Raw genomic sequence first — 21,038 nt, 5'->3', positions numbered from 1 at the left:
GAATGGTATACGACAGATAAAATTAAAAATATCCGCAACTTCGAAAACTGTTTTTGTCACGCTACAATTTTTCCATCATAGGAGTATCCATGTCCTCTCAAAATCCAGTGGTAACAATATTAACCACCTGTGTAATGTTACTGACACCCGGATTATAACTTATAAGACAAATTGGAATAAGTTATCGAAACCATTTTGAAATGAGTTTCAGATGTTCAAAGACTCTTCTGAGTTCTATGTAAAGAACGCCCAACGTCGTGTGTCTGTAACCTAATATAAAATTTCTCAAAGGGGATCCCCTTTGAGAAATTTAAAAAAATGTCGAAATTTGTCGTTTTGGACGATTTCCGACGTTTTTTGATTTTTTTAAAATTTCGACATTTTTTGAAATTTCTCAAAGGGTTACCCCTTTGAGAAATTTCAAAAAATGTCGAAATTTGTCGTTTTGGACGATTTTTTGACGTTTTTTGATTTTTTAAAATGTCGAAATTTGTCGTTTTGGACGATTTTTTGATGTTTTTTGATTTTTTAAAATGTCGAAATTTGTCGTTTTGAACGATTTCCGACGTTTTTTGATTTTTTTAAAATTTCAAAAAGTGTCGAAATTTGTCGTTTTCGACGATTTCAGACGTGTTTTTGATTTTTTTAAAATTTCGACATTTTTTTAAATTTCTCAAAGGGTTACCCCTTTGAGAAATTTGAAAAAATGTCGAAATTTGTCGTTTTGGACGATTTTTAAACGTTTTTTGGTTTTTTTAAAATGTCGAAATTTGTCGTTTTGGACGATTTCCGACGTTTTTTGATTTTTTTAAAATTTCGACATTTTTTGAAATTTCTCAGAGGGGTAACCCTTTGAAAAATTTCAAAAAATGTCGAAATTTGTCGTTTTGGACGATTTCCGACGTGTTTTTGATTTTTTTAAAATTTCGACATTTTTTGAAATTTGTCGTTTTGGACGATTTCCGACGTGTTTTTGATTTTTTTAAAATTTCGACATTTTTTGAAATTTCTCAAAGGGGTACCCCTTTGAGAAATTTCAAAAAATGTCGAAATTTGTCGTTTTGGACGATTTTTTGACGTTTTTTGATTTTTTAAAATGTTGAAATTTGTCGTTTTGGACGATTTCCGACGTTTTTTGATTTTTTAAAATTTCGACATTTTTTGAAATTTCTCAAAGGGTTACCCCTTTGAGAAATTTCAAAAAATGTCGAAATTTGTCGTTTTGGACGATTTCCGACGTTTTATGATTTTTTAAAATGTCGAAATTTGTCGTTTTGGACGATTTCCGACGTTTTTTGATGTTTTTAAAATTTCGACATTTTTTGAAATTTCTCAAAGGGTTACCCCTTTGAGAAATTTCAAAAAATGTCGAAATTTGTCGTTTTGGAAGTTTTCCGACGTTTTTGATTTTTTAAAATTTCGACATTTTTTGAAATTTCTCAGAGGGGTACCCCATTGAGAAATTTCAAAAAATGTCCAAATTTGTCGTTTTGGACGATTTCCGACGTGTTTTTGATTTTTTAAATTTCGACATTTTTTGAAATTTCTCAAAGAGGTACCCCTTTGAGAAATTTCAAGAAATGTCGAAATTTGTCGTTTTGGACGATTTTTTGACGTTTTTTGATTTTTTAAAATGTCGAAATTTGTCGTTTTGGACGATTTCCGACGTTTTTTGATTTTTTAAAATTTCGACATTTTTTGAAATTTCTCAAAGGGGTAAAAAAAAAAAATGTTAAAAAAATGTCAAAATTTGTCGTTTTGGACGATTTCCGACGTTTTTTGATTTTTTTAAAATTTCGACATTTTTTGAAATTTCTCAAAGGTTTACCTCTTTGAGAAATTTCAAAAAATGTCAAAATTTGTCGTTTTGGAAGATTTCCGACGTTTTTTGATTTTTTTAAAATTTCGACATTTTTTGAAATTTCTCACAGGGGTACCCCTTTGAGAAATTTCAAAAAGTGTCGAAATTTGTCGTTTTGGACGATTTTTTGACGTTTTTTGATTTTTTAAAATGTCGAAATTAGTCGATTTGAACGATTTCCGACGTTTTTTGATTTTTTTAAAATTTCGACATTTTTTGAAATTTCTCAAAGGGTTACCCCTTTGAGAAATTTCAAAAAGTGTCGAAATTTGTCGTTTTGTACGATTTCCGACGTGTTTTTGATTTTTTTAAAATTTCGACATTTTTTGAAATTTCTCAAAGAGTTACCCCTTTGAGAAATTTCAAAAAATGTCGAAATTTGTCGTTTTGGACGATCTTTTGACGTTTTTTGATTTTTTAAAATGTCGAAATTTGTCGTTTTGGACGATTTCCGACGTTTTTTGATTTTTTTAAAATTTCGACATTTTTGAAATTTCTCAAAAAGTTACCCCTTTGAGATATTTCAAAAAATGTCGAAATTTGTCGTTTTGGACGATTTCCGACATTTTTTGATTTTTTAAAATGTCGAAATTTGTCGTTTTGGACGATTTCCGACGTTTTTTGATTTTTTTAAAATTTCGACATTTTTGAAATTTCTCAAAGGGTTACCCCTTTGAGAAATTTCAAAAAATGTCGAAATTTGTCGTTTTGGAAGATTTCCGAAGTTTTTTGATTTTTTTTAAAATTTCGACATTTTTTGAAATTTCTCAGAGGGGTACCCCTATGAGAAATTTCAAAAAATGTCGAAATTTGTCGTTTTGAACGATTTCCGACGTGTTTTTGATTTTTTTAAAATTTCGACATTGTTTGAAATTTCTCAAAGGGGTACCCCTTTGAGAAATTTCAAAAAATGTCGAAATTTGTCGTTTTGGACGATTTTTTGACGTTTTTCGATTTTTTAAAATGTCGAAATTTGTCGTTTTGGACGATTTCCGACGTTTTTTGATTTTTTTAAAATTTCGACATTTTTTGAAATTTCTCAAAGGGTTACCCCTTTGAGAAATTTCAAAAAATGTCGAAATTTGTCGTTTTGGACGATTTCCGACTTTTTTTGATTTTTTAAAATGTCGAATTTTGTCGTTTTGGGCGATTTCCGACGTTTTTTGATGTTTTTAAAATTTCGACATTTTTTGAAATTTCTCAAAGGGTTACCCCTTTGAGAAATTTCAAAAAGTGTCGAAATTTGTCGTTTTGTATGATTTCCGACGTGTTTTTGATTTTTTAAAAATTTCGACATTTTTTGAAATTTCTCAAAGGGTTACCCCTTGGAGAAATTTCAAAAAATGTCGAAATTTGTCGTTTTGGACGATTTTTTGACGTTTTTTGATTTTTTAAAATGTCGAAATTTGTCGTTTTGGACGATTTCCGACGTTTTTTGATTTTTTTAAAATTTCGACATTTTTTGAAATTTCTCAGAGGGGTACCCCTTTGAAAAATTTCAAAAAATGTCGAAATTTTTCGTTTTTGACGATTTCCGACGTGTTTTTGATTTTTTTAAAATTTCGACATTTTTTTGAAATTTCTCAAAGGGGTACCCCTTTGAGAAATTTCAAAAAATGTCGAAATTTGTCGTTTTTGACGATTTTTTGACGTTTTTTGATATTTAAAATGTCAAAATTTGTCGTTTTGGACGATTTCCGACGATTTTTGATTTTTTTAAAATTTCGACATTTTTTGAAATTTCTCAAAGGGTTACCCCTTTTAAGAAATTTCAAAAAATGTCGAAATTTGTCGTTTTGGACGATTTCCGACGTGTTTTTAATTTTTTTAAAATTTCGACATTTTTTGAAATTTCTCAAAGGGTTACCCCTTTGAGAAATTTCAAAAAATGTCGAAATTTGTCGTTTTGGACGATTTTTTGACGTTTTTTGATTTTTTAAAATGTCGAAATTTGTCGTTTTGGACGATTTCCGACGTTTTTGATTTTTTTAAAATTTCGACATTTTTTGAAATTTCTCAGAGGGGTACCCCTTTGAGAAATTTCAAAAAATGTCGAAATTTGTCGTTTTGGACGATTTCCGACGTGTTTTTGATTTTTTTAAAATTTCGACATTTTTTGAAATTTCTCAAAGGGGTACCCCTTTGAGAAATTTCAAAAAATGTCGAAATTTGTCGTTTTGGACGATTTTTTGACGTTTTTTGATTTTTTAAAATGTCGATATTTGTCGTTTTGGACGATTTCCGACGTTTTTTGATTTTTTAAAATGTCGAAATTTGTCGTTTTGGACGATTTCCGACGTTTTTTGATTTTTTTAAAATTTCGACATTTTTGAAATTTCTCAAAGGGTTACCCCTTTGAGAAATTTCAAAAAATGTCGAAATTTGTCGTTTCGGAAGGTTTCCGACGTTTTTTGATTTTTTTAAAATTTCGACATTTTTTGAAATTTCTCAGAGGGGTACCCCTTTGAGAAATTTCAAAAAATGTCGAAATTTGTCGTTTTGGACGATTTCCGACGTGTTTTTGATTTTTTTAAAATTTCGACATTTTTTGAAATTTCTCAAAGGGGTACCCCTTTGAGAAATTTCAAAAAATGTCGAAATTTGTCGTTTTGGACGATTTTTTGACGTTTTTTGATTTTTTAAAATGTCGATATTTGTCGTTTTGGACGATTTCCGACGTTTTTTGATTTTTTAAAATGTCGAAATTTGTCGTTTTGGACGATTTCCGACGTTTTTTGATTTTTTTAAAATTTCGACATTTTTGAAATTTCTCAAAGGGTTACCCCTTTGAGAAATTTCAAAAAATGTCGAAATTTGTCGTTTCGGAAGGTTTCCGACGTTTTTTGATTTTTTTAAAATTTCGACATTTTTTGAAATTTCTCAGAGGGGTACCCCTTTGAGAAATTTCAAAAAATGTCGAAATTTGTCGTTTTGGACGATTTTTTGACGTTTTTTGATTTTTTAAAATGTCGAAATTTGTCGTTTTGGACGATTTCCGACGTTTTTTGATTTTTTTAAAATTTCGACATTTTTTGAAATTTCTCAAAGGGTTACCCCTTTGAGAAATTTCAAAAAATGTCGAAATTTGTCGTTTTGGACGATTTCCGACGTTTTTTGATTTTTTAAAATGTCGAAATTTGTCGTTTTGGGCGATTTCCGACGTTTTTTGATGTTTTTAAAATTTCGACATTTTTTGAAATTTCTCAAAGGGTTACCCCTTTGAGAAATTTCAAGAAATGTCGAAATTTGTCGTTTTGGAAGATTTCCGACGTTTTTTGATTTTTTTAAAATTTCGACATTTTTTGAAATTTTTCAGAGGGGTACCGCTTTGAGAAATTTCAAGAAATGTCGAAATTTGTCGTTTTGGACGATTTCCGACGTGTTTTTGATTTTTTTTAAAATTTCGACATTTTTTGAAATTTCTCAAAGGGTTACCCCTTTGAGAAATTTCAAAAAATGTCGAAATTTGTCGTTTTGGACGATTTTTTGACGTTTTTTGATTTTTTAAAATGTCGAAATTTGTCGTTTTGGACGATTTCCGACGTTTTTTGATTTTTTAAAATTTCGACATTTTTTGAAATTTCTCAGAGGGGTACCCCTTTGAAAAATTTCAAAAAATGTCGAAATTTGTCGTTTTGGACGATTTCCGACGTGTTTTTGATTTTTTTAAAATTTCGACATTTTTTGAAATTTCTCAAAGGGGTACCCCTTTGAGAAATTTCAAAAAATGTCGAAATTTGTCGTTTTGGACGATTTTTTGACGTTTTTTGATTTTTTAAAATGTCGAAATTTGTCGTTTTGGACGATTTCCGACGTTTTTTGTTTTTTTTTAAAATTTCGACATTTTTTGAAATTTCTCAAAGGGTTACCCCTTTGAGAAATTTCAAAAAATGTCGAAATTTGTCGTTTTGGACGATTTCCGACGTTTTTTGATTTTTTAAAATGTCGAAATTTGTCGTTTTGGGCGATTTCCGACGTTTTTTGATGTTTTTAAAATTCCGACATTTTTTGAAATTTCTCAAAGGGTTACCCCTTTGAGAAATTTCAAAAAATGTCGAAATTTGTCGTTTTGGAAGATTTCCGACGTTTTTTGATTTTTTTAAAATTTCGACATTTTTTGAAATTTTTCAGAGGGGTACCGCTTTGAGAAATTTCAAAAAATGTCGAAATTTGTCGTTTTGGACGATTTCCGACGTGTTTTTGATTTTTTTTAAAATTTCGACATTTTTTGAAATTTCTCAAAGGGTTACCCCTTTGAGGAATTTCAAAAAATGTCGAAATTTGTCGTTTTGGACGATTTTTTGACGTTTTTTGATTTTTTAAAATGTCGAAATTTGTCGTTTTGGACGATTTCCGACGATTTTTGATTTTTTTAAAATTTCGACATATTTTGAAATTTCTCAAAGGGTTACCCCTTTTAAGAAATTTCAAAAAATGTCGAAATTTGTCGTTTTGGACGATTTCCGACGTGTTTTTAATTTTTTTAAAATTTCGACTTTTTTTGAAATTTCTCAAAGGGTTACCCCTTTGAGAAATTTCAAAAAATGTCGAAATTTGTCGTTTTGGACGATTTTTTGACGTTTTTTGATTTTTTAAAATGTCGAAATTTGTCGTTTTGGACGATTTCCGACGTTTTTTGATTTTTTTAAAATTTCGACATTTTTTGAAATTTCTCAAAGGGTTACACCTTTGAGAAATTTCAAAAAATGTCGAAATTTGTCGTTTTGGACGATTTTTTGACGTTTTTTGATTTTTTAAAATGTCGAAATTTGTCGTTTTGGACGATTTCCGACGTTTTTTGATTTTTTTAAAATTTCGACATTTTTTGAAATTTCTCAAAGGGTTACCCCTTTGAGAAATTTCAAAAAATGTCGAAATTTGTCGTTTTGGACGATTTCCGACTTTTTTTGATTTTTTAAAATGTCGAATTTTGTCGTTTTGGGCGATTTCCGACGTTTTTTGATGTTTTTAAAATTTCGACATTTTTTGAAATTTCTCAAAGGGTTACCCCTTTGAGAAATTTCAAAAAGTGTCGAAATTTGTCGTTTTGTACGATTTCCGACGTGTTTTTGATTTTTTAAAAATTTCGACATTTTTTGAAATTTCTCAAAGGGTTACCCCTTGGAGAAATTTCAAAAAATGTCGAAATTTGTCGTTTTGGACGATTTTTTGACGTTTTTTGATTTTTTAAAATGTCGAAATTTGTCGTTTTGGACGATTTCCGACGTTTTTTGATTTTTTTAAAATTTCGACATTTTTTGAAATTTCTCAGAGGGGTACCCCTTTGAAAAATTTCAAAAAATGTCGAAATTTTTCGTTTTTGACGATTTCCGACGTGTTTTTGATTTTTTTAAAATTTCGACATTTTTTTGAAATTTCTCAAAGGGGTTCCCCTTTGAGAAATTTCAAAAAATGTCGAAATTTGTCGTTTTTGACGATTTTTTGACGTTTTTTGATATTTAAAATGTCAAAATTTGTCGTTTTGGACGATTTCCGACGATTTTTGATTTTTTTAAAATTTCGACATTTTTTGAAATTTCTCAAAGGGTTACCCCTTTTAAGAAATTTCAAAAAATGTCGAAATTTGTCGTTTTGGACGATTTCCGACGTGTTTTTAATTTTTTTAAAATTTCGACATTTTTTGAAATTTCTCAAAGGGTTACCCCTTTGAGAAATTTCAAAAAATGTCGAAATTTGTCGTTTTGGACGATTTTTTGACGTTTTTTGATTTTTTAAAATGTCGAAATTTGTCGTTTTGGACGATTTCCGACGTTTTTTGATTTTTTTAAAATTTCGACATTTTTTGAAATTTCTCAGAGGGGTACCCCTTTGAGAAATTTCAAAAAATGTCGAAATTTGTCTTTTTTCGACGATTTCCGACGTGTTTTTGATTTTTTTAAAATTTCGACATTTTTTGAAATTTCTCAAAGGGGTACCCCTTTGAGAAATTTCAAAAAATGTCGAAATTTGTCGTTTTGGACGATTTTTTGACGTTTTTTGATTTTTTAAAATGTCGATATTTGTCGTTTTGGACGATTTCCGACATTTTTTGATTTTTTAAAATGTCGAAATTTGTCGTTTTGGACGATTTCCGACGTTTTTTGATTTTTTTAAAATTTCGACATTTTTGAAATTTCTCAAAGGGTTACCCCTTTGAGAAATTTCAAAAAATGTCGAAATTTGTCGTTTCGGAAGGTTTCCGACGTTTTTTGATTTTTTTAAAATTTCGACATTTTTTGAAATTTCTCAGAGGGGTACCCCTTTGAGAAATTTCAAAAAATGTCGAAATTTGTCGTTTTGGACGATTTTTTGACGTTTTTTGATTTTTTAAAATGTCGAAATTTGTCGTTTTGGACGATTTCCGACGTTTTTTGATTTTTTTAAAATTTCGACATTTTTTGAAATTTCTCAAAGGGTTACCCCTTTGAGAAATTTCAAAAAATGTCGAAATTTGTCGTTTTGGACGATTTCCGACGTTTTTTGATTTTTTTAAAATGTCGAAATTTGTCGTTTTGGGCGATTTCCGACGTTTTTTGATGTTTTTAAAATTTCGACATTTTTTGAAATTTCTCAAAGGGTTACCCCTTTGAGAAATTTCAAGAAATGTCGAAATTTGTCGTTTTGGAAGATTTCCGACGTTTTTTGATTTTTTTAAAATTTCGACATTTTTTGAAATTTTTCAGAGGGGTACCGCTTTGAGAAATTTCAAGAAATGTCGAAATTTGTCGTTTTGGACGATTTCCGACGTGTTTTTGATTTTTTTAAAATTTCGACATTTTTTGAAATTTCTCAAAGGGTTACCCCTTTGAGAAATTTCAAAAAATGTCGAAATTTGTCGTTTTGGACGATTTTTTGACGTTTTTTGATTTTTTAAAATGTCGAAATTTGTCGTTTTGGACGATTTCCGACGTTTTTTGATTTTTTTAAAATTTCGACATTTTTTGAAATTTCTCAGAGGGGTACCCCTTTGAAAAATTTCAAAAAATGTCGAAATTTGTCGTTTTGGACGATTTCCGACGTGTTTTTGATTTTTTTAAAATTTCGACATTTTTTGAAATTTCTCAAAGGGGTACCCCTTTGAGAAATTTCAAAAAATGTCGAAATTTGTCGTTTTGGACGATTTTTTGACGTTTTTTGATTTTTTAAAATGTCGAAATTTGTCGTTTTGGACGATTTCCGACGTTTTTTGTTTTTTTTAAAATTTCGACATTTTTTGAAATTTCTCAAAGGGTTACCCCTTTGAGAAATTTCAAAAAATGTCGAAATTTGTCGTTTTGGACGATTTCCGACGTTTTTTGATTTTTTAAAATGTCGAAATTTGTCGTTTTGGGCGATTTCCGACGTTTTTTGATGTTTTTAAAATTCCGACATTTTTTGAAATTTCTCAAAGGGTTACACCTTTGAGAAATTTTAAAAAATGTTGAAATTTGTCGTTTTGGACGATTTCCGACTTGTTTTTGATTTTTTTAAAATTTCGACATTTTTTGAAATTTGTCGTTTTGGACGATTTCCGACGTTTTTTGATTTTTTAAAATGTCGAAATTTGTCGTTTTGGGCGATTTCCGACGTTTTTTGATGTTTTTAAAATTTCGACATTTTTTGAAATTTCTCAAAGGGTTACCCCTTTGAGAAATTTCAAAAAATGTCGAAATTTGTCGTTTTGGAAGATTTTCGACGTTTTTTGATTTTTTTAAAATTTCGACATTTTTTGAAATTTTTCAGAGGGGTACCGCTTTGAGAAATTTCAAAAAATGTCGAAATTTGTCGTTTTGGACGATTTCCGACGTGTTTTTGATTTTTTTTAAAATTTCGACATTTTTTGAAATTTCTCAAAGGGTTACCCCTTTGAGAAATTTCAAAAAATGTCGAAATTTGTCGTTTTGGACGATTTTTTGACGTTTTTTGATTTTTTAAAATGTCGAAATTTGTCGTTTTGGACGATTTCCGACGTTTTTTGATTTTTTTAAAATTTCGACATTTTTTGATATTTCTCAGAGGGGTACCCCTTTGAAAAATTTCAAAAAATGTCGAAATTTTTCGTTTTGGACGATTTCCGACGTAATTTTGATTTTTTTAAAATTTCGACATTTTTTGAAATTTCTCAAAGGGGTATCCCTTTGAGGAATTTCAAAAAATGTCGAAATTTGTCGTTTTTGACGATTTTTTGACTTTTTTTGATTTTTTAAAATGTCGAAATTTGTCGTTTTGGACGATTTCCGACGATTTTTGATTTTTTTAAAATTTCGACATATTTTGAAATTTCTCAACGGGTTACCCCTTTTAAGAAATTTCAAAAAATGTCGAAATTTGTCGTTTTGGACGATTTCCGACGTGTTTTTAATTTTTTTAAAATTTCGACTTTTTTTGAAATTTCTCAAAGGGTTACCCCTTTGAGAAATTTCAAAAAATGTCGAAATTTGTCGTTTTGGACGATTTTTTGACGTTTTTTGATTTTTTAAAATGTCGAAATTTGTCGTTTTGGACGATTTCCGACGTTTTTTGATTTTTTTAAAATTTCGACATTTTTTGAAATTTTTCAGAGGGGTAGCCTTTTGAGAAATTTCAAAAAATGTCGAAATTTGTCGTTTTGGACGATTTCCGACGTGTTTTTGATTTTTTAAAATTTCGACATTTTTTGAAATTTCTCAAAGGGGTACCCCTTTGAGAAATTTCAAAAAATGTCGAAATTTGTCGTTTTGGACGATCTTTTGACGTTTTTTGATTTTTTAATATGTCGAAATTTGTCGTTTTGGACGATTTCCGACGTTTTTTGATTTTTTTAAAATTTCGACATTTTTTGAAATTTCTCAAAGAGTTACCCCTTTGAGAAATTTCAAAAAATGTCGAAATTTGTCGTTTTGGACGTTTTCCGACATTTTTTGATTTTTTAAAATGTCGAAATTTGTCGTCTTGGACGATTTCCGACGTTTTTTGATTTTTTTAAAATTTCGACATTTTTGAAATTTCTCAAAGGGTTACCCCTTTGAGAAATTTCAAAAAATGTCGAAATTTGTCGTTTTGGAAGATTTCCGACGTTTTTTGATTTTTTTAAAATTTCGACATTTTTTGAAATTTCTCAGAGGGGTACCCCTTTGAGAAATTTCAAAAAATGTCGAAATTTGTCGTTTTGGACGATTTCCGACGTGTTTTTGATTTTTTTTAAAATTTCGACATTTTTGAAATTTCTCAAAGGGGTACCCCTTTGAGAAATTTCAAAAAATGTCGAAATTTGTCGTTTTGGACGATTTTTTGACGTTTTTTGATTTTTTAAAATGTCGAAATTTGTCGTTTTGGACGATTTCCGACGTTTCTTGATTTTTTTAAAATTTCGACATTTTTTGAAATTTCTCAGAATGGTACCCCATTGAAAAATTTCAAAAAATGTCGAAATTTGTCGTTTTTGACGATTTTTTGACGTTTTTTGATTTTTTAAAATGTCGAAATTTGTCGTTTTGGACGATTTCCGACGATTTTTGATTTTTTTAAAATTTCGACATTTTTTGAAATTTCTCAAAGGGTTACCCCTTTTAAGAAATTTCAAAAAATGTCGAAATTTGTCGTTGTGGACGATTTCCGACGTGTTTTTAATTTTTTTAAAATTTCGGCTTTTTTTGAAATTTCTCAAAGGGTTACCCCTTTGAGGAATTTCAAAAAATGTCGAAATTTGTCGTTTTGGACGATTTTTTGACGTTTTTTGATTTTTTAAAATGTCGAAACTTGTCGTTTTGGACGATTTCCGACGTTTTTTGATTTTTTTAAAATTTCGACATTTTTTGAAATTTCTCAGAGGGGTAGCCCTTTGAGAAATTTCAAAAAATGTCGAAATTTGTCGTTTTGGACGATTTCCGACGTGTTTTTGATTTTTTTAAAATGTCGAAATTTGTCGTTTTGGACGATCTTTTGACATTTTTTGATTTTTTAAAATGTCGAAATTTGTCGTTTTGGACGATTTCCGACGTTTTTTGATTTTTTTAAAATTTCGACATTTTTTGAAATTTCTCAAAGGGTTACCCCTTTGAGAAATTTCAAAAAATGTCGAAATTTGTCGTTTTGGACGATTTCCGACGTGTTTTTGATTTTTTTAAAATTTCGACATTTTTTGAAATTTCTCAAAGGGGTAAAAAACGTCGAAATTTGTCGTTTTGGACGATCTTTTGACGTTTTTTGATTTTTTAAAATGTCGAAATTTGTCGTTTTGGACGATTTCCGACGTTTTTTGATTTTTTTAAAATTTCGACATTTTTTGAAATTTCTCAAAGTGTTACCCCTTTGAGAAATTTCAAAAAATGTCGAAATTTGTCGTTTTGGACGATTTCCGACATTTTTTATTTTTTTAAAATGTCGAAATTTGTCGTCTTGGACGATTTCCGACGTTTTTTGATTTTTTTAAAATTCGACATTTTTGAAATTTCTCAAAGGGTTACCCCTTTGAGAAATTTCAAAAAATGTCGAAATATGTCGTTTTGGAAGATTTCCGACGTTTTTTGATTTTTTTAAAATTTCGACATTTTTTGAAATTTCTCAGAGGGGTAACCCTTTGAGAAATTTCAAAAAATGTCGAAATTTGTCGCTTTGGACGATTTCCGACGTGTTTTTGATTTTTTTAAAATTTCGACATTTTTTGAAATTTCTCAAAGGGGTACCCCTTTGAGAAATTTCCAAAAATGTCGAAATTTGTCGTTTTGGACGATTTTTTGACGTTTTTTGATTTTTTAAAATGTCGAAATTTGTCGTTTTGGACGATTTCCGACGTTTTTTGATTTTTTTAAAATTTCGACATTTTTTGAAATTTCTCAAAGGGTTACCCCTTTGAGAAATTTCAAAAAATGTCGAAATTTGTCGTTTTGGACGATTTCCGACGTTTTTTGATTTTTTAAAATGTCGAAATTTGTCGTTTTGGGCGATTTCCGACGTTTTTTGATGTTTTTAAAATTTCGACATTTTTTGAAATTTCTCAAAGGGTTACCCCTTTGAGAAATTTCAAAAAATGTCGAAATTTGTCGTTTTGGAAGATTTCCGACGTTTTTTGATTTTTTAAAATTTCGACATTTTTTGAAATTTTTCAGAGGGGTACCGCTTTGAGAAATTTCAAAAAATGTCGAAATTTGTCGTTTTGGACGATTTCCGACGTGTTTTTGATTTTTTTTTAAAATTTCGACATTTTTTTAAATTTCTCAAAGGGTTACACCTTTGAGAAATTTCAAAAAATGTCGAAATTTGTCGTTTTGGACGATTTTTTGACGTTTTTTGATTTTTTAAAATATCGAAATTTGTCGTTTTGGACGATTTCCGACGTTTTTTGATTTTTTTAAAATTTCGACATTTTTTGAAATTTCTCAGAGGGGTACCCCTTTGAAAAATTTCAAAAAATGTCGAAATTTGTCGTTTTGGACGATTTCCGACGTGTTTGTCGTTTTGGACGATTTTTTGACGTTTTTTGATTTTTTAAAATGTCGAAATTTGTCGTTTTGGACGATTTCCGACGTTTTTTGATTTTTTTAAAATTTCGACATTTTTTGAAATTTCTCAAAGGGTTACCCCTTTGAGAAATTTCGAAAAATGTCGAAATTTGTCGTTTTGGACGATTTCCGACGTTTTTTGATTTTTTAAAATGTCGAAATTTGTCGTTTTGGGCGATTTCCGACGTTTTTTGATGTTTTTAAAATTTCGACATTTTTTGAAATTTCTCAAAGGGTTACTCCTTTGAGAAATTTCAAAAAATGTCGAAATTTGTCGTTTTGGAAGATTTCCGACGTTTTTTGATTTTTTTAAAATTTCGACATTTTTTGAAATTTTTCAGAGGGGTACCGCTTTGAGAAATTTCAAAAAATGTCGAAATTTGTCGTTTTGGACGATTTCCGACTTGTTTTTGATTTTTTTTAAAATTTCGACATTTTTGAAATTTCTCAAAGGGTTACCCCTTTGAGAAATTTCAAATAATGTCGAAATTTGTCGTTTTGGACGATTTTTTTACTTTTTTTGATTTTTTAAAATGTCGAAATTTGTCGTTTTGGACGATTTCCGACGTTTTTTGATTTTTTTAAAATTTCGATATTTTTTGAAATTTCTCAGAGGGGTACCCCTTTGAAAAATTTCAAAAAATGTCGATATTTGTCGTTTTGGACGATTTCCGACGTGTTTTTGATTTTTTTAAAATTTCGACATTTTTTGAAATTTCTCAAAGGGGTACCCCTTTGAGAAATTTCAAAAAATGTCGAAATTTGTCGTTTTGGACGATTTTTTGACGTTTTTTGATTTTTTAAAATGTCGAAATTTGTCGTTTTGGACGATTTCCGACGTTTTTTGATTTTTTTAAAATTTCGACATTTTTTGAAATTTCTCAAAGGGTTACCCCTTTGAGAAATTTCAAAAAATGTCGAAATTTGTCGTTTTGGACGATTTCCGACGTTTTTTGATTTTTTAAAATGACGAAATTTGTCGTTTTGGGCGATTTCCGACGTTTTTTGATGTTTTTAAAATTTCGACATTTTTTGAAATTTCTCAAAGGGTTACCCCTTTGAGAAATTTAAAAAAATGTCGAAATTTGTCGTTTTGGAAGATTTCCGACGTTTTTTGATTTTTTAAAATTTCGACATTTTTTGAAATTTTTCAGAGGGGTACCGCTTTGAGAAATTTCAAAAAATGTCGAAATTTGTCGTTTTGGACGATTTCCGACGTGTTTTTGATTTTTTTTAAAATTTCGACATTTTTTGAAATTTCTCAAAGGGTTACCCCTTTGAGAAATTTCAAAAAATGTCGAAATTTGTCGTTTTGGACGATTTTTTGACGTTTTTTGATTTTTTAAAATGTCGAAATTTGTCGTTTTGGACGATTTCCGACGTTTTTTGATTTTTTTAAAATTTCGACATTTTTTGAAATTTCTCAGAGGGGTACCCCTTTGAAAAATTTCAAAAAATGTCGAAATTTGTCGTTTTGGACGATTTCCGACGTGTCTTTGATTTTTTAAAATTTCGACATTTTTTGAAATTTCTCAAAGGGGTACCCCTTTGAGAAATTTCAAAAAATGTCAAAATTTGTCGTTTTGGACGATTTTTTGACGTTTTTTGATTTTTTAAAATGTCGAAATTTGTCGTTTTGGACGATTTCCGACGTTTTTTGATTTTTTTAAAATTTCGACATTTTTTGAAATTTCTCAGAGGGGTACCCCTTTGAGAAATTTCAAAAAATGTCGAAATTTGTCGTTTTGGACGATTTCCGACGTGTTTTTAATTTTTTTAAAATTTCGACATTTTTTGAAATTTCTCAAAGGGTTACCCCTTTGAGAAATTTCAAAAAATGTCCAAATTTGTCGTTTTGGACGATTTTTTGACGTTTTTTGATTTTTTAAAATGTCGAAATTTGTCGTTTTGGACGATTTCCGACGTTTTTTGATTTTTTTAAAATTTCGACATTTTTTGAAATTTCTCAGAGGGGTACCCCTTTGAGAAATTTCAAAAAATGTCGAAATTTGTCGTTTTGGACGATTTCCGACGTGTTTTTAATTTTTTTAAAATTTCGACATTTTTTGAAATTTCTCAAAGGGTTACCCCTTTGAGAAATTTCAAAAAATGTCGAAATTTGTCGTTTTGGACGATCTTTTGACGTTTTTTGATTTTTTAAAATGTCGAAATTTGTCGTTTTGGACGATTTCCGACGTTCTTTGATTTTTTTAAAATTTCGACATTTTTTGAAATTTCACAAAGGGTTACCCCTTTGAGAAATTTCAAAAAATGTCGAAATTTGTCGTTTTGGACGATTTCCGACATTTTTTGATTTTTTAAAATATCGAAATTTGTCGTTTTGGACGATTTCCGACGTTTTTTGATTTTTTTAAAATTTCGACATTTTGGAAATTTCTCAAAGGGTTACCCCTTTGAGAAATTTAAAAAAATGTCGAAATTTGTCGTTTTGGAAGATTTCCGACGTTTTTTGATTTTTTTAAAATTTCGACATTTTTTGAAATTTCTCAGAGGGGTACCCCTTTGAAAAATTTCAAAAAATGTCGAAATTTGTCGTTTTGGACGATTTCCGACGTGTTTTTGATTTTTTTAAAATTTCGACATTTTTTGAAATTTCTCAAAGGGTTACCCCTTTGAGATATTTCAAAAAATGTCCAAATTTGTCGTTTTGGACGATTTTTTGACGTTTTTTGATTTTTTAAAATGTCGAAATTTGTCGTTTTGGACGATTTCCGACGTTTTTTGATTTTTTAAAATTTCGACATTTTTTGAAATTTCTCAGAGGGGTACCCCTTTGAGAAATTTCAAAAAATGTCGAAATTTGTCGTTTTGGACGATTTCCGACGTGTTTTTAATTTTTTTAAAATTTCGACATTTTTTGAAATTTCTCAAAGGGTTACCCCTTTGAGAAATTTCAAAAAATGTCGAAATTTGTCGTTTTGGACGATCTTTTGACGTTTTTTGATTTTTTAAAATGTCGAAATTTGTCGTTTTGGACGATTTCCGACGTTTTTTGATTTTTTTAAAATGTCGACATTTTTTGAAATTTCACAAAGGGGTACCCCTCTGAGAAATTTCAAAAAATGTCGAAATTTGTCGTTTTGGACGATTTCCGACATTTTTTGATTTTTTAAAATATCGAAATTTGTCGTTTTGGACGATTTCCGACGTTTTTTGATTTTTTTAAAATTTCGACATTTTGGAAATTTCTCAAAGGGTTACCCCTTTGAGAAATTTAAAAAAATGTCGAAATTTGTCGTTTTGGAAGATTTCCGACGTTTTTTGATTTTTTTAAAATTTCGACATTTTTTGAAATTTCTCAGAGGGGTACCCCTTTGAAAAATTTCAAAAAATGTCGAAATTTGTCGTTTTGGACGATTTCCGACGTGTTTTTGATTTTTTTAAAATTTCGACATTTTTTGAAATTTCTCAAAGGGGTACCCCTTTGAGAAATTTCAAAAAATGTCGAAATTTGTCGTTTTGGACGATTTTTTGACGTTTTTTGATTTTTTTAAATGTCGAAATTTGTCGTTTTGGACGATTTCCGACGTTTTTTGATTTTTTTAAAATTTCGACATTTTTTGAAATTTCTCAAAGGGTTACCCCTTTGAGAAATTTCAAAAAATGTCGAAATTTGTCGTTTTGGACGATTTCCGACGTTTTTTGATTTTTTAAAATGTCGAAATTTGTCGTTTTGGGCGATTTCCGACGTTTTTTGATGTTTTTAAAATTTCGACATTTTTTGAAATTTCTCAAAGGGTTACCCCTTTGAGAAATTTCAAAAAATGTCGAAATTTGTCGTTTTGGAATATTTCCGACGTTTTTTGATTTTTTTAAAATTTCGTCATTTTTTGAAATTTTTCAGAGGGGTACCGCTTTGAGAAATTTCAAAAAATGTCGAAATTTGTCGTTTTGGACGATTTTTTACGTTTTTTGATTTTTTAAAATGTCGAAATTTGTCGTTTTGGACGATTTCCGACGTTTTTTGATTTTTTTAAAATTTCGACATTTTTTGAAATTTCTCAGAGGGGTACCCCTTTGAAAAATTTCAAAAAATGTCGAAATTTGTCGTTTTGGACGATTTCCGACGTGTTTTTGATTTTTTTAAAATTTCGACATTTTTTGAAATTTCTCAGAGGGGTACCCCTTTGAAAAATTTCAAAAAATGTCGAAATTTGTCGTTTTGGACGATTTCCGACGTGTTTTTGATTGTTTTAAAATTTCGACATTTTTTGAAATTTCTCAAAGGGGTACCCCTTTGAGAAATTTCAAAAAATGTCGAAATTTGACGTTTAGGACGATTTTTTGACGTTTTTTGATTTTTTAAAATGTCGAAATTTGTCGTTTTGGACGATTTCCGACGTTTTTTGATTTTTTTAAAATTTCGACATTTTTTGAAATTTCTCAAAGGGTTACCCCTTTGAGAAATTTCAAAAAATGTCTAAATTTGTCGTTTTGGACGATTTCCGACGTGTTTTTGATTTTTTAAAATTTCGACATTTTTTGAAATTTCTCAAAGGGTTACCCCTCTGAGAAAGTTCAAAAAATGTAGAAATTTGTCGTTTTGGACGATTTTTTGACGTTTTTTGATTTTTTAAAATGTCGAAATTTGTCGTTTTGGACGATTTCCGACGTTTTTTGATTTTTTTAAAATTTCGACATTTTTTGAAATTTCTCAGAGGGGTACCCCTTTGAAAAATTTCAAAAAATGTCGAAATTTGTCGTTTTGGACGATTTCCGACGTGTTTTTGATTTTTTTAAAATTTCGACATTTTTTGAAATTTCTCAGAGGGGTACCCCTTTGAAAAATTTCAAAAAATGTCGAAATTTGTCGTTTTGGACGATTTCCGACGTGTTTTTGATTTTTTTAAAATTTCGACATTTTTTGAAATTTCTCAAAGGGGTACCCCTTTGAGAAATTTCAAAAAATGTCGAAATTTGTCGTTTAGGACGATTTTTTGACGTTTTTTGATTTTTTAAAATGTCGTAATTTGTCGTTTTGGACGATTTCCGACGTTTTTTGATTTTTTTAAAATTTCGACATTTTTTGAAATTTCTCAAAGGGTTACCCCTTTGAGAAATTTCAAAAAATGTCGAAATTTGTCGTTTTGGACGATTTCCGACGTTTTTTGATTTTTTAAAATGTCGAAATTTGTCGTTTTGGGCGATTTCCGACGTTTTTTGATGTTTTTAAAATTTCGACATTTTTTGAAATTTCTCAAAGGTTTACCCCTTTGAGAAATTTCAAAAAATGTCGAAATTTGTCGTTTTGGAAGATTTCCGACGTTTTTTGATTTTTTTAAAATTTCGTCATTTTTTGAAATTTTTCAGAGGGGTACCGCTTTGAGAAATTTCAAAAAATGTCGAAATTTGTCGTTTTGGACGATTTCCGACGTGTTTTTGATTTTTTTAAAATTTCGACATTTTTTGAAATTTCTCAAAGGGTTACCCCTTTGAGAAATTTCAAAAAATGTCGAAATTTGTCGTTTTGGACGATTTTTTACGTTTTTTGATTTTTTAAAATGTCGAAATTTGTCGTTTTGGACGATTTCCGACGTTTTTTGATTTTTTTAAAATTTCGACATTTTTTGAAATTTCTCAGAGGGGTACCCCTTTGAGAAATTTCAAAAAATGTCGAAATTTGTCGTTTTGGACGATTTCTGACGTTTTTTGATTTTTTTAAAATTTCGACATTTTTTGAAATTTCTCAAAGGGGTACCCCTTTGAGAAATTTCAAAAAATGTCGAAATTTGTCGTTTAGGACGATTTTTTGACGTTTTTTGATTTTTTAAAATGTCGAAATTTGTCGTTTTGGACGATTTCCGACGTTTTTTGATTTTTTTAAAATTTCGACATTTTTTGAAATTTCTCAGAGGGGTACCCCTTTGAAAAATTTCAAAAAATGTCGAAATTTGTCGTTTTGGAAGATTTCCGACGTTTTTTGATTTTTTTAAAATTTCGACATTTTTTGAAATTTTTCAGAGGGGTACCGCTTTGAGAAATTTCAAAAAATGTCGAAATTTGTCGTTTTGGACGATTTCTGACGTTTTTTGATTTTTTTAAAATTTCGACATTTTTTGAAATTTCTCAGAGGGGTACCCCTTTGAAAAATTTCAAAAAATGTCGAAATTTGTCGTTTTGGAAGATTTCCGACGTTTTTTGATTTTTTTAAAATTTCGACATTTTTTGAAATTTCTCAGAGGGGTACCCCTTTGAGAAATTTCAAGAAATGTCGAAATTTGTCGTTTTGGACGATTTCCGACGTGTTTTTGATTTTTTTAAAATTTCGACATTTTTTGAAATTTCTCAAAGGGGTACCCCTTTGAGAAATTTCAAAAAATGTCGAAATTTGTCGTTTTGGACGATTTTTTGACGTTTTTTGATTTTTTAAAATGTCGAAATTTGTCGTTTTGGACGATTTCCAACGTTTTTTGATTTCTTTAAAATTTCGACATTTTTTGAAATTTCTCAAAGGTTTACCCCTTTGAGAAATTTCAAAAAATGTCAAAATTTGTCGTTTTGGACGATATCCGACGTTTTTTGATTTTTTTAAAATTTCGACATTTTTTGAAATTTCTCAAAGGGGTACCCCTTTGAGAAATTTCAAGAAATGTCGAAATTTGTCGTTTTGGACGATTTTTTGCCTTTTTTTGATTTTTTAAAATGTCGAAATTTGTCGTTTTGGACGATTTCCGACGTTATTTCATTTTTTTAAAATTTCGACATTTTTTGAAATTTCTCAAAGGGTTACCCCTTTGAGAAATTTCAAAAAATGTCGAAATTTGTCGTTTTGGACGATTTCCGACGTTTTTTGATTTTTTAAAATTTCGACATTTTTTGAAATTTCTCAGAGGGGTACCCCTTTGAGAAATTTCAAAAAATGTCGAAATTTGTCGTTTTGGACGATTTCCGACGTGTTTTTGATTTTTTTAAAATTTCGACATTTTTTGAAATTTCTCAAAGGGGTACCCCTTTGAGAAATTTCAAAAATGTCGAAACTTGTCGTTTTGGACGATTTTTTGACGTTTTTTGATTTTTTAAAATGTCGAAATTTGTCGTTTTGGACGATTTCCGACGTTTTTTGATTTTTTTAAAATTTCGACATTTTTTGAAATTTCTCAAAGGGTTACCCCTTTGAGAAATTTCAAAAAATGTCGAAATTTGTCGTTTTGGACGATTTCCGACGTTTTTTGATTTTTTAAAATGTCGAAATTTGTCGTTTTGGGCGATTTCCGACGTTTTTTGATGTTTTTAAAATTTCGACATTTTTTGAAATTTCTCAAAGGGTTACCCCTTTGAGAAATTTCAAAAAATGTCGAAATTTGTCGTTTTGGAAGATTTCCGACGTTTTTTGATTTTTTTAAAATTTCGACATTTTTTGAAATTTTTCAGAGGGGTACCGCTTTGAGAAATTTCAAAAAATGTCGAAATTTGTCGTTTTGGACGATTTCCGACGTGTTTTTGATTTTTTTTAAAATTTCGACATTTTTTGAAATTTCTCAAAGAGTTACCCCTTTGAGAAATTTCAAAAAATGTCGAAATTTGTCGTTTTGGACGATTTTTTACGTTTTTTGATTTTTTAAAATGTCAAAATTTGTCGTTTTGGACGATTTCCGACGTTTTTTGATTTTTTTAAAATTTCGACATTTTTTGAAATTTCTCAGAGGGGTACCCCTTTGAAGAATTTCAAAAAATGTCGAAATTTGTCGTTTTGGACG

The sequence above is a fragment of the Zootermopsis nevadensis genome, unplaced genomic scaffold (genome assembly GCF_977971745.1).
Source record: "Zootermopsis nevadensis isolate Lab colony 2312 unplaced genomic scaffold, Znev_1.0 Znev_ptg000024l, whole genome shotgun sequence".
In the NCBI taxonomy this organism is placed as follows: domain Eukaryota; kingdom Metazoa; phylum Arthropoda; class Insecta; order Blattodea; family Termopsidae; genus Zootermopsis; species Zootermopsis nevadensis.
The sequence above is the reverse complement of the archived record's forward strand: the minus strand, read 5'-3'. Positions refer to the sequence as shown.